A 13,231-nucleotide genomic window follows, 5' to 3' on the forward strand; every position below is an offset into this window, starting at 1 on the left:
CCAAAAACACAATATGGAAAAAGAAATTTTGAAATAAAGTTATGAGTTCTTTATAAAGTGTTCTTTATAAAGTGATCTTGCCCTGAATCCCATCCCAGCCTTTATCCAGGAGAGAGTGAACTTCTAGCAGACTCCCATTGGAGGAGGGGTGAGTTTTCTCCTGGCCAGAGGGCTTCTGCTAAGAGGAATTCAGCCTTTCCCCACCCCCCTCGACAATCTGGTCACCAGGCAGAGGCAACTCCTCCCTGCTGAGCTCTCCTGAATCCCATCCCAGCCTTTATCCAGGAGAGAGTGAACTTCTAGCAGACTCCCATTGGAGGAGGGGTGAGTTTTCTCCTGGCCAGAGGGCTTCCCCTAGGAGGAATTCAGCCTTTCCCCGCCCCCCTCGACAATCTGGTCACCAGGCAGAGACGACTACTCCCTGCAGAGCTCTCCTGAATCCCTTCCCGGCCTTTATCCAGGTACACCTTCCTCTCTTCCCCCCTTCCCTCTGGGGCCACAAGATCTCCCCAGAGCAACTCCCGTGCTCGCTGGGCCTGGGTTGTGAGTGCAACCCGGTAGTAGGGAGTGCCTGTGTTTCAATAGACTGCCTGAGGAAAGGTAGGCCTTCTGTCAGGAATTCCCTGCCCAACAAGGGAACCTGACCTGGTACTAGAAGATCCAGTAGAGAGCATTTGAAGGAAGAGATGGGCAGACGCCAAGGCAAGAACTCCTCCAACAATCTAAAAAGCAACATGAAAACACCAGAACCCAATGACCCTACAATAGAAGGACTTGAACCTCTTAATTCAGAAGAAGCGGGGAAAAATGCCCTTATGAAAGCAATAGAGTCCCTTAAACAGGATATGAATAACTCCCTTAAAGAACTGGATGAGAAGTATAACAAAAAGATTGAAGAAATGAGTAAAGAAATGGATGAAAAATATAAAAAAAAAAAACATCGAAGAAATGAGTAAATCCATGAATGATATACTGGGGAACCAAGAAAAAACAATCAAACAGGTAATGGAAACAGTTCAAGAATTGAAAACTGAAATGGAGGCAATGAGGAAAACACAAAACGAGGGCCGGCTGGATATGGAAAATCTAGGTAAATGAACAGAGACCACAGAATCAAGCATAACCAACAGGATACAAGAGATGGAAGAACGAATCTCAGAGTCTGAAGATACCATAGAGAAAATAAATGCTCTGATCAAAGAAAACAGCAAATCCAACAAATTCTCATCACAAAACATTCAAGAAATCTGGGACACAATAAAAAAACCAAATCTAAGAATAATAGGGATTGAAGAAGGAGAAGAACTGCAGATCAAAGGACCAGAAAATATATTCAACAAAATTATAGAAGAAAACTTTCCCAATCTAAAGAATGATATCCCTATGAAGGTTCAAGAAGCATACAGAACATCGAATAGGCTTGATCAAAAAAAAAAAAACATCCCCTCGCCATATAATAATCAAAACACAAAACATACAGATTAAAGAAAGAATATTAAGATCTGCAAAGGAAAAAGGGCAAGTAACTTATAAAGGTAAACCTATCAGAATTACACCGGACTTCTCTATGGAAACCATGAAAGCCAGAAGGTCCTGGATAGAGGTACTGCAGAAACTAAGAGACCATGGATGCAAGCTCAGACTAATATACCCAGCCAAGCTATCATTCACTATCAATGGAGAAATAAAAATATTCCAGGATAAGAACAAATTTAAACAATTCGCAGCCACAAACCCAGCCTTACAGAAAGTAATAGAAGGAAAATAGCAACCCAAGGAGTCCAACATTGCCAGCACTGCTTACAATAACTCAGACATCTAGCGACCCTTCACGAGCTTAATTCAAAGAAGGGACACATACAAACTCTATTAATCAAACAAACAAAAAGTAATAATAACCGGAGTCAACAACCACTGGTCATTAATATCACTTAATATTAATGGACTCAATTCACCTATAAAAAGGCACAGACTAAGAGACTGGATACGAAAACAGGATCCAACATTCTGCTGTTTACAAGAAACACACCTCAACCACAAAGACAGACATGTACTCAGAGTAAAGGGTTGGGAAAAGGTTTTTCAAGCAAATGGACCTAAGAAACAAGCAGGCGTGGCCATTCTAATCTCCAACAAAATTGACTTCAAACTAAAATCAATCAGAAGAGATGGAGATGGACATTTTATACTCATAACAGGAACAATTCATCAGGAGGAAATCTCAATCCTGAATATCTATGCCCCTAATATAAAGCCTCCTACTTATGTAAAAGAAACACTTCTAGAACTCAAGGCAGTCATCAAACCACACACACTAATAGTAGGAGACTTCAACACTCCTCTCTCACCAATGGACAGGTCAATAAGACAGAAACCAAACAGAGAAATAAGAGAATTATTGGAGGTATTGAATCAAATGGACTTAACAGACATCTATAGAACATTCCACCCAAATAGGAAAGAATATACCTTCTTCTCTGCAGCTCATGGAACCTTCTCAAAAATTGACCACATACTGGGTAACAAAGCAAACTTCCACAGATACAAAAAAATATTAGTAACTACCTGTGTCTTGTCAGACCACCATGGATTAAAGTTAGAATTCAAGAACAGTGCTACCCCCAGGAAGCCAACAAATTCATGGAAGTTGAACAGTCAACTACTGAATCACCCCTGGGTCAAGGAAGAAATAAAGAAATCAAAGTCTTCCTTGAATTTAATGAAAATAAAGACACAACATACTCAAACCTATGGGACTCTATGAAAGCAATGCTAAGAGGAAAGTTCATAGCACTAAGTGCCCAATTAAAGAAAACGGAGAAAGCACACATTGGAGACTTAACAGCACACTTGAAAGCTCTCAAAAAAAAAGAAGCTGATTCACCCAGGAGGAGTAGAAGACAGGAAATAATCAAACTGAGGGCTGAAATCAACAAAATAGAAACACAGAAAACAATCCAAAGAATCAATGAATCAAAAAGCTGGTTCTTGGAGAAAATCAACAAGATCGACAAACCCCTATCCAAATTAATCAAACGGCAGAGAGAGAACATGCAAATTAATAAGATCAGAAATGAAAAGGGGGACATAACCACAGACACAGAGAAAATCCAGAGAATCATTAGATCTTACTATGAAAATTTATATGCCACAAAGTTGGAAAATGTAAAGGAAATGGACATTTTTTTAGATAAGTACCATATACCAAAGTTGAACAAAGAACAGGTGAGCAATCTAAATAGACCTGTCAGTCGTGAAGAATTAGAAGCTGTTATTAAAAATCTCCCTACCAAAAAAAGCCCAGGACCAGATGGTTTCAATGCAGAATTCTACCGGAACTTCCAGGAAGAGCTAATACCTATACTCCTTAATGTATTTCACAATATAGAAGCAGAAGAATCACTGCCAAACTCTTTTTATGAAGCTACAGTTACCCTGATACCAAAACCACACAAAGACACAACCAGGAAAGAGAATTACAGACCAATATCACTCATGAACATTGACGCAAAAATACTCAATAAAATACTGGCAAACCGAATCCAAGAATACATTAGAAAAATTATCCATTATGACCAAGTTGGCTTCATCCCAGAGATGCAGGGTTGGTTCAACATATGCAAATCTATCAATGTAATCCATCATATAAATAAACTGAAAGATAAAAACCATATGATCATTGCATTGGATGCTGAAAAAGCATTTGACAAAATTCAACACCCATTTATGATAAAGGTGTTGGAGAGACTAGGGATACAAGTATCATACATAAATATAATAAAAACAATATACAGCAAGCCGTCAGCTAACATCAATTTGAATGGAGAGAAACTCAAAGCCTTTCCACTAAAATCAGGAACACGACAAGGCTGTCCACTCTCACCATTCCTCTTCAATATAGTGCTTGAAGTTCTAGCAATAGCAATAAGACAACATAAGGGGATCAAGGGGATTCGAATTGGAAAAGATGAAGTTAAACTTTCGTTATTTGCAGACGATATGATAGTGTACATCAGCGACCCCAAAAACTCTACCAAAGAACTCCTACAGTTGATAAACACCTTTAGTAATGTGGCAGGATACAAGATCAACTCCAAAAAATCGGTTGCTCTCCTATACACAAAGGACAAAGAAGCAGAGAGGGAAATCAGAGAAACATCACCTTTCATGATAGCCACAAATAGCATAAAATATCTTGGGGTAACTCTAACCAAGGAAGTGAAAGACCTATTTGACAAGAACTTTAAGTCCTTGAAGAAAGAAATTGAGGAGGATACCAGAAAATGGAAAGACCTCCCCTGCTCTTGGATTGGGAGAATCAACATAGTAAAAATGGCAATTCTACCAAAAGCAATCTATAGATTCAATGCAATTCCCATCAAAATCCCATCAAACTTCTTCACAGACCTTGAGAGAACAATAATCAAGTTTATATGGCAAAACAAAAAACCCAGGATAACCAAAACAGTCTTATACAATAAAGGAACCTCTGGAGGCATTACCATCCCTGACTTCAAACTCTATTACAGAGCAACAGTATTGAAAACAGCTTGGTATTGGCATAACAACAGAGAAGTCGACCTATGGAATCGAATAGAAGACCCGGGTATTAAACCCACAAACTTATGAACACCTGATTTTTGACAAGGGAGCTAAAGCTATACAATGGAAGAAAGATAGCATCTTTAGCAAATGGTGCTGGCATAACTGGATGTCAACCTGTAGAAGAATGAAAATAGATCCATATCTATCACCATGCACAAAACTCAGGTCCAAATGGATAAAAGACATCAACATTAATCCGACCACTTTGAACCTAATAGAAAAGAAAGTGGGAAGTAGTCTACAAGATATAGGCACAGGAGACCACTTCCTAAGCAGAACCCCAGGAGCGCAGACAATAAGAGAAACAATAAATAAATGGGACCTACTGAAACTGAGAAGCTTTTGTAAAGCAAAGGACACTGTCAGTAAGACAAAATTTAGGCTACCTTCTGACTGGGAAAAGATCTTCACAAACCCTTCAACAGATAAAGGTCTGATCTCCAAAATATACAAAGAACTCAAGAAACTAGACACTAAAACTCTAATTAACCCAATTAAAACATGGGGTACTGAACTTAACAGAGAATTCACAACAGATGAACTTCGAATGGCTAAAAGGCACTTAAGGTCATGCTCAACCTCCTTAGCGATCAGGGAAATGCAAATCAAAACAACTTTGAGATATCATCTTACACCTGTCAGAATAGCCAAACTCAAAAACACCAATGATAGCCTATGCTGGAGAGGATGTCGAATGAGGGGAACACTCATCCATTGTTGGTGGGAATGCAAACTCGTGCAGCCACTGTGGAAATCAGTGTGGCGGTTTCTCAGGAAACTGGGAGTCAACCTCCCTCAGGACCCAGCAATTCCACTCTTGGGAATATACCCTAGAGATTCCCGAACATACTACAAAAGCATTTGTTCTACTATGTTCATAGCAGCACTATTTATAATAGCTAGAAACTGGAAACAGCCTAGGTGCCCCTCAATAAAAGAATGGTTAAAAAAGGTATGGAACATATACACATTAGAGTTTTACTCAGCGGTAAAAAACAATGACATCTTGAATTTTGCATGCAAATGGATGGAAATAGAAAACGCTTTACTGAGTGAGGTAAGCCAGACCCAAAAAGAGGAACACGGTATGTATTCACTCATAAGTGGATTCTAACCATAATTAAAGGTCTTTGAGCCTATTATTCGTGATCCTAGAGAAGCTAAATAAGAAGATGAACCTGATGAAGATTATTTAGCTATCCGCCAGGAGGTAGGAAATAGACAAGAGTCCCAGGTAACCTCGGGTGCATGGCGGGGTGGGAGGGTTGTCGGAAAGGGAGAGGGTTAGAGAGAAGGGAGTAGGGGAGGTTTGGGGAAAGATCGGGGGACTGGGATGGGGGGGAGGGAGGAAGGATGGATATGGGATCAGGCAAGTATATACCTCAACTAAGGGAATCATTTTAGGGTTTACAAGAGACTTGATTATAAATGGGATCCCCGGTCCAAGGAGAGATCCCCAGATGGTTCTCTGGACAGAGGAGAGGGTGCCTGAACCGGCCTTGGCCCACAACCATACTGATGAATATTTTGCATGTCACCATAGAACCCTCATCTGGCGATGGATGGAGATGGAGGCGGAGAACCACGTTGGAACACTGGACCTAGCTCCCTAGGTCCAAATGAGAGGCAGAAGGAAAGAGATCGTGAGCAAAGAAGGCAAGGGCACAGGAAACCTTACTCCGACGTTGGATGGCGATACAGATGGAGACCCATATTGGAACACCGAACTGAGCACTCCACAGTCCAAATGAGGAACAGAAGGATGAAGAAAATAAAAAAAGTAATCAGGACTGCGAGGGATGCGAGCACCCACTGATACATGGGGACTGATATAATGAGAGTTCACCAAGGCCTGTTGGACTGGGACTGAACGAGGATGTGATCCAACCAGATTCTCTGAATGTGGCTGGCCCGGAGCCTTTTTGAAAAGCCATTGACAATGACACTGGGACTTGCTTCCTCTGCATATACTGGATTTTGGCGCTCCAGTCTGTTTGGACTCTCACCTTCCCTGGACCTGGAGGGAGGGGGGAGGAACTTGAACTTCCCACAGGGCAGGAAACCCTGACTGCTCTAGGGGATGGAGAGGGAGGAGGAGAGGGAGTGGGGGGAGTAGGAGGGTGTTGGGAGGAGGGGCTGAAATGGAAACTTTTATAATTTAATAAAAAAAAACAGAAAAAAAACTCTTTCAGGCAATAAAAAAAAGTGATCTTGCATTTAATAAACCCAGTAACCAAACCTTCTAAACATTAGGCTTATTATCTAAGTTTCTGACAATGATAATGATAGAATATGACATAGACCTAGCCCATCAGTACTCCCTGTGAATTTACTCAAACACTGCTCTCCAGCATTATGGCCTTAACAGTTACAAGCTTCTGATCATAGGTTGAAATAAAAGAAAATTTTCCAATATTATCAAACTACCTATTATAGCATGTTATTTCTGTGTTAAATTGCTAAAATTTTAGGGCTCATATATTTCTATTCCATAGCTTAGCCTATTCTGACTAATACACATTAGATAAAAGAAACGTGTTACTAAAAAAAAAATCACAGTATAATACCACATAAGACAGTAGAATACTGTGCAACTATCTAAACAGTAAATATAAAAGATGATAGTATGCAGGGACCCAATTTGTAGGGAATTTGTTCAGAGTATTCTACAAAGTCTAATGAATGTTTTGGAGAGAAGATGGAGAAAAATCAGCCTAAGGTCAACCTCTTTGTAATTAGCCTTCCAAGTGATGAACATGCACAGATGAGCCTCCATGCTTCACATTATTGTCATATGTTTGTCAATTTTGTACATTGTCTGGTTTAAAGCATTATACGATAGCAAAATAATCCACACCTGCATCATGCCAACCTTAGCCACACTCACTCATTATTTCTCTATCTTGTATCTTATTAATGTGTACTTCTGACTCTACTTAGATCTCAGCATATTCCCGGCATACTAGCTCCCTTCCCACATTTGTGTTTTTATACAAGGTAATTTATTGATTAGAATGACCTGATTTTTTCTTTGTCTATATGGACCACTTATAATTGCTCCACATAAATTAGAACAATTACATTCAATACCTCTGAATTTTTTCCAGTGATGCCTTGAGGAAGATGTAATTGTTCCATGATCTCATATACACACAACTGTAAAGCCACTGGGTGAAAATGTACAATTTTGTCATGTATCTGTCCTGCTTGTTAAACTTTAAGTCCTAAAGAACATATTCTGTGGCTTGTTCTTCATGTAAGCTCTGGGCCCATTATGTGCCTCCCTTCTGTATAGAGGGCTCAATAAATGAGCAAGCAGAAGAAATCTTCTGATTAAGTTAAACAGCATGATGAACTGTTCATTTTCAGTTACTCGACTCTGTGACTTGCTGATCATATTACATAGAAGATGGCAATTAATTACATGAGATAACTGAAATCTGAAGTGACTTTGATTTCATTTTATCTTCATCCATGTACTTATTTAGCATTATCATCCCCAGAAAGTATTTGAGGTCAGAAGAACTGAGGGGGCCATTAATTCAACAACTACCAAGGCATATGACAGCCCTCAAGGCAATTGACAAGCTGCTGGTTTCACCAAATGTTTCTAGAAGAGTCTGCCAAGTTAGTTAGTCACTGAGGTGAAAAGCAATTGCTCCTTTCATGAAATCTGTGATTTCAGGTGCACTATGCTTCCTTGAGGCATACAAAAGGCAACAACATGCACTACTCATTATTGTAATATTTATTTTTCCTCATTTGTGTTACCTTTATGAAATTATCAAGTGGAAATTATAGACAATATGTGTACTTAATACTTAAGGGATCAGGAGCACTTGTGGGATTTGTAATTCATAAAAAATTTAATCTCATAGCACAGATACAGTTGATGTCAACCCAGTTAATAAAAATGCAAACTAGTCACGAACACGCCATATGTGCATGCACAGTCCTTTGGGCTTGAATGTCATATATTTTTTTCAATGAAAAGTATCTTTAAAAGACATGATCATAAGATACTTCTGCATTTTAAAGTTATTTTCTCCTAAAAATTAATGGGTTGAATAATAATTAGCATAGACCTTTTTCTTTAGTTATGAGGAATTTTAACTGATATATTTAGAATATTTTATATTTTGCTTTTAATGATTTTAGAATTTCTGAAAATTAAACATGTAGTCCAAAACTACATTCTCACCCAATCTATGTTTACTGCATTGAATTGAACCATCTACACCTCAATTTTCAAGAAGGAACACCAAAGTTACAATAAGAATTGTAACTTTCAGACTTAGTTGACCTCACAAACTAAAACTGATTTGCAGAACTGTAAATAGAGACTACATCTTCATTTCCTGGCTGTCCAGACTGAATAACCACACAGAAACTATGTTAATTGCAACATTGTTAGTCATATTTCTAGCTAGCTCTTATATCTTAAATTAATCAATTTCTATTAATCTATGTATCACTACATGGCTGTGGCTCACCTTTAAATTTCAAGCATGTTTCTCCTTCAGCAGCTACATGGCATCTGCGTGAGTCTATCTTCCCAATCCTCTCATTCAGCTTAATCCTCCCACCTAGCTCCATTCAGCCCTGTCATAGGCCAAACCAGCATCTTTACTAACCAATGGCAACAAAACATAGTCACAGCATATGGATGGGAATCCCACATCACAGAACTCACATATCTCAAGCCAATAAAAACTGTTAATTTATTTTTGTTTGTTGCGTTTTTCTAGACATGGTATCTCTGTGTAGCACTGGCTGTCCTAGAACTGGCTGTGTAGACCAGTCTGCCTTTGAACTCACAGAGACTCTCTTGCCTCTGCTTCCTGATTGTAGACATTAAAGGCATGTGCCTCCATGGCTTTGCCATCTTAGGTGTTTTTAAGCTTGAGAAAACTCAGCCATCTGAGATTTTCTTCTTATTTTTATGGTTTTGACAGACATTTGTGCAAAACTAAGCACAAAATGCTAACCTGTTAGCATACCCATAATCTTGGCATTTGAAACGTGGAGTCAGGAGGATCAAAATTAAAACCAGCCTTGGACACAGAACCAGTTTGAGTCTAATTTTGGGGGTAGAAGAGAATGTCTCAAAAGCAATCTACTATTAAAATATACACTGGTTTTATCATTTTAGAAACTCATTCATTTGCCTCAATATTATAAAACTAGCCATGCCAAATCTTTGGGAAACAATTATCTCCTCTTCATTTTTATGATTTTATTTTATTTAGAAAATAATATGTGAGAGGATTTAATACATAGCCTTTGTTCCTTATAGAACCTGCTTAGAATGACTTCCAGCTTAGTCCACATTTCACCCTGTGGAAGGTATCAGTGATTTGATACTTTCCGTTATGAGAATATGATATTGTTGTCACCTGTGTTCTATCCATTCATGGACTGATATTGCTGAAGATGTGTCAGTGTGGGGTACTTATAAATAAAGTTCTATATTCACAGAATGAATCCACATACTCACGTAATTCACAGATTGGTTGAAATGTCATTTTTACTGGATCAGCACAGGGAAATTGGATTTAAATATACATTTCGCCTTAATGTCATTGTTTTGTTAGGAGTGAAACACTGAAGCCAGTATCTCCAGCCTTTTTGTAAAGAGGAATTTGTTCTTGTGATTGAAGTACCTTCTGTTCATGGCCCTGAGGTCTTGTATGCATATTTTTTAACTAGTTATAGACAATATTTAAGAATTTTTTAAACTTAGCTAAAATTTTACAAATCCAAATAGTATCCACATGTCTTCTTGCTTTGTCAGATGTATTAATTTGTGTTTTTACCACTATGATATACCACCAACACCTAAATCATTTTGGGTAGGAAAAATTTGTTTCCAGGGATATTGGGGCAGGATCCTGGGGGTAGAAACTGATGCAGAGACCCCGAAGGAGGCTGCTTACTGGCTTGCTTGTCATGATTGTTGGCCCACTGCTTGAAGGGTGGCACCACCCACATGGAGCTAGTCCCTGCCACATGAATTATCAGTAGAGAAAATGAACCATAAGCTTTCCCATGGGCTTATGGCTTCAAGTGAGGCTCCCTCTTAAAAATGGATCTAACTGATATCAGCAGACATTAAATCACCCAGCTCACAGGTGATCATGAACTTGTTCTCATCTCTAAATATCTAGCAGTTTTTACTAACTGCAGCAGCTGCTCTCCCCCTGATTCAGGAAAAACACATGATTCTGCTGTTAGTCTTCTGTTAATTTTGAATGAAAGCTATGTTCTTTAGTTCTACCTGTCTTGGGTGGAGATTTATCTAAGTTGATGTTTTAGATGAGACCAAATTATATATTTCAGAGATTTATTTTATTTCTGTTTAAGTGTGTGTATGTGCAAATATGTATATATGTATATAAGATACCTGTGGGTTCTTATATGTAGAGGTCAGGGCTTATCAGGTAATCTATGTGGATCTTGGGAGATAAAGTCAATTTCCTCTTCAAGAAAAGTATAAATTTTTGACTGCTGAGTCATTTTGTGGGCACAAATTACGATTTTTGATTGACTCAACTATATGCAGCTTAAATAATTTTTGTATGTTTGTTTTGTGTGTGCATGTGTGTGCTGGTGCATGCTTGTCTCTGTACACATGATGTGGAGATCAGAAGACAATTTTCAGGAGTAAGTTCTTTCCCAGTGGTTGCAACAGACTTGTGCAGTGAAGGCCACACCATCTGCTCCAAACTATTCTTCATATGCTTTAGCAGCTGAACCAATAAAAAACCCTTAGTGTACCCATACAATTAAGTATTTTTTAATTCTGTGTATCTGATTCATTCACAAACTAATGAGCTTTGACAGTATGAGTAGAAATAGAGGAAACTTAAATACTGCTAAGTTAAGGAAGCTAGTCTTCAAGGTTTCATGACATTTGATTATGACTATTTGACATTATGAAAAGGGAAAACTGGAGAAAAATACTGCCAGTAAGTGTAGGTGGAGAATGTCAAAAGGGAAAGGGAAAATAAATAGGTACTCCGTGATGTGAGATTGCCCTTTGCATGAGGTGATTACCGTTAATTAATAAAGAACTGCTTTGAGCCTATAGCAGAGCAGGGCAGGGTGAAGCAGAGCTTGGCAGAAAGCACTGGACTGAATGCTGGGGAAAAGAAAGGTGGAGTCAGAGAGACACCATGTATCTGATGCCAGAGATAGACATGCTGAACCTTTGATATTAGGCCACAACCTCGTGGTGATATACAGATTAATGGAAATGGGTTAAATTAATACATAAGTGTTAGCCAATAAGAAGTTAGAGCTAATGGGCCAAGCAGTGATTTCATTACTATATATTCTGTGAGGTTATTTTGGTTCTGGGCAGCCAGGATGAACAAGTAGCCGCCCCCTTGCAACAGTTGGCACCCAATGTGGGGCCAATATATTTAGGAGAATATTTCTAGGACAGACAGAAATTTAAATTGTAGTTTTTAGGTCTCCTAAAATCAATTTCCAGTTGGCTTTATCAGAAAATTCTAGAGCAGAATATTAAAGAAGAATTAATATCTATTATATGCAATATCTTCCAGTCAGAAAATTTCACAATTTATTTAACTAATATGTAGAAAAGCATGCAAGATATCTGCATTTATACTGTTAAGTATTTGTTGACACATACAGAATGATAAAAAACACCAGATATAAATCCTAATGTAAATTTTAAAATCTTACTTAATAATTATTTATGTGAGATTATCATGTTTAGCTAATGTCCCACCCTAAAGTATGACAGCAGTAATGTATGAAACTGAAGGATATAAGTGTGAAGAAGGAATAATATTTTTGCCTATTTTTTCTACAAAGTTAATTAATTTAAATACAAGTATAACACAACTGGTAAGACATAAAGTGTCTTCTTAAGGATCTTGAGAAGTACATTGGACCAAAATATTCTGTTGTGTTTTAGAGAGTAAAGACTTGGAACTGACTTTAATCTGAATTGTGAATACTGGAGTCAGTTACAGATGATGAGGGAGATAAGATTATGGGAAAGTCATGAATGTTACCTAGACACCATAAAGCATTCTAGTAAACTGATTCTTGATGCTCACTGAAAGACAAGTGAAAATGAGTTAGACCCTCTCCATGTTCTCCAGGGCTGTGTCCTTTGGCATAACTTTCTTATTAGACTCTAATATGAGTAATGTAAGATAGATGTCTACAGAGATTTTAATGTTGTAGTAAGATTTTACGTACCTGAGATGAGCTTCATGAAGTATTTCAATAATTCTAACACTTCAAGGCTGAGGCATAAAATTCTGTGAATTCTAAGGTAGCCTGGAAACCAGCATGACATCATGAATCAAAACTATTAACAGCAAAAACAAAAGACATTCTAGCACTATGACTTCCAAGGGTATTATCTTGACCAAATTATCAATACATGCATATGTATCAGTTTTATCTCTGAGCTCTCATAGTTTTTAAGGAGAATTACTCTAAAATAAAATTAATGCCTTAGGAAACTAAAGTGAGAACTTGTCATAGACTTTATCATCTTGCAGTTGGCAAGTTATCTACCCACTAAAGTTTGTTACCATATATAAGAACACCATAGCTGATCTTTCCAAAGTCCTCAGTGTCTTCC

At 38.1% G+C, this 13,231-nt stretch overlaps 1 long non-coding RNA gene across 1 annotated transcript in view; it reads right to left on the reverse strand.

The window, feature by feature from the left end:
* The window catches only part of LOC125397092 (uncharacterized), a 55,581-nt gene extending 42,680 nt beyond the window's left edge, over positions 1-12,901 (reverse strand). The window contains exon 1 of the long non-coding RNA XR_007230986.3: positions 12,841-12,901. This is a non-coding gene — a long non-coding RNA (uncharacterized LOC125397092). The remainder of the gene's footprint in view (positions 1-12,840) is intronic.
* Between the last annotated feature and the right edge of the window lie 330 nt (positions 12,902-13,231).

Source organism: Myodes glareolus, chromosome 4, assembly GCF_982192425.1.
Source record: "Myodes glareolus chromosome 4, mMyoGla1.1, whole genome shotgun sequence".
Taxonomy (NCBI): Eukaryota; Metazoa; Chordata; class Mammalia; order Rodentia; family Cricetidae; genus Myodes; species Myodes glareolus.